This window comes from Fonticula alba (genome assembly GCF_000388065.1).
Source record: "Fonticula alba strain ATCC 38817 unplaced genomic scaffold supercont2.9, whole genome shotgun sequence".
NCBI lineage: Eukaryota > Rotosphaerida > Fonticulaceae > Fonticula > Fonticula alba.
In genome coordinates, this window is record NW_009242979.1 from 1,058,374 (window position 1) to 1,060,210 (window position 1,837).

Consider the following 1,837-nt stretch of genomic DNA (forward strand, 5'->3'; position numbering starts at 1 on the left):
GGGGGGGGGGGGGGGGGGGGGGGGGGGGCAGACTGGCAGCGGAGGGGCCCTATGCCAGGGGAGTCGCCCGGGGACCGGGGGCCATGCGTGTCGGCCGGCCCTGTGTCCTTCCGACCTCTGGGCCAGCGGACCGCCCGGCCGGCCGGGCGATCGGCCAGTCCGGAGGGCTTGCCACATCGGGGCAGGGGCAGGGGGGGCGTGGAGCGCGTGTCGATCGGGAGCCTGACCCACCCGTGGACGAGTAGATCCGCCGGGAGGCGCGGTTCGGGCCGCGCGCACCTGCCAGGCACCAAACCCACGGACGTCGCGATCCCAACGCGATGGGCTGGCGTCCCTGGGCCGCCCACCCCCGGCTGCATGGGCAAGTACCGCCAAAGCAGGGCCGGCGCCGACCGGCGGTTATGGGTTATGGGGGGCCGGCGCCCCGGCATTCGGGCCCCGGACAAAGTGTTGGCAACGAGGAGGGATCACATGCGTTGGAATGGGCGAGAGACGCTTCAAGTCAATTAATATTCATGGCCGATTACATTAACTCCTACTATTCCATGTGAGATCGCGGAGCTGGCACTTGGGTCACCGAGAGGGGCCCCCACGGAGGTGCCCATGTAGCGGCGCCTGGGGACCCGTGCGGGGCCTTTTTTCTGGCGGCCGCGGACATCGTGGCTATGGATGTGTAGGTGGCATTCCTCCGGGCGAGGAATGGTCCTCGACATGGCCGGCCTGCCCCTCCTCGGCCTCGTGGGGGCCGTCGAGGGTCACAGGGCGGTTTCTGGCGTTGGGGACAGCTTCCACCGCGGCGGTGTCCCGGCGCTCCGGACTTGCGGACCCGCCGCTGTTGTGAAGCTCAGTGCCTATCCCCTCTGGGCCGGCCAGGTCGCTCGTCCTCCCAGAAGGGCAGCTGCCAATCACCCATTCGGGATTGGCTTGCCAGCCAACTGGGTGTGCAGCATCGCCGGTCGCCGGCGTAGGCGCCCCGCCGCCGGGCGCCCGGCTGCCCGCTCAGTCGGCCTGGGCAATGTGTGTGTGTATGTGTGGGGGGGGGCCACAGCGGGGCCTCTTGCGAGGGAGATCCGCCCGGTGAGAACCGGGCCCCACTCAGAGGAGTCAGCCCATATGGCGGCTTGTCGCCCGAAGGCCGACCAGGCTGTTTACGGTGATGGGCGCGGGCCGAGGGTGTCTGTGGGACCGGCGCTCCCGAGAGGGAGCCACAAGCCCACTGTTGAGTCGCCCCCCGGGGGCGTGTGCAGACGAGGCCGGCTGACTGGAGGCGGAATGCCGGTGTTCGCCCTCCGCGGGGGGCGGGTTGTCTTGCCGGCGGAGCTCGCCCGAGGCTGCCGCTTGCCGGCGGTCTCATGGACGCGTGCAGAGATCGAGCAGGGCTCGCCATGCCCGGAGAGGGGCCCGAAATCATGATACAACCACCAAGAGCCACCCTGGCTACAGGGGTGCGCAGTGTGTGCGAGGCACCCATTCTCATCAAACCGCATCGCGGGGCAGGGTGGGCGCATCGTCCCCGGGCGCCCGCCGTCGGGCGCGCCGGGCCGCGCCGTGCCGAGGGCGATGGGGCAGGGCCGCGGGAGGAGGCCCGGACCAGGGTGCCTGTCCCTCGGCCGGGGCGGGAGGCCGGTGGAGTGGCCTCGGTCTCATTTTCTTTGGTGTGGCCCGGCCAAGCCGGGGGTGCTTTTCTCGGGCCGGGGCGGGGCTCGGTCCGGCAGGGGCCGACCCGTCACCGCCTGATCTCCCACCTCGCCGGCTGTCTCCCCCCGCCGCCCATTTCGCCGACCTACTCACCTCTACTCCATTCACCGGGTGCCGCAACACCGTGTGCCCCCCCCCC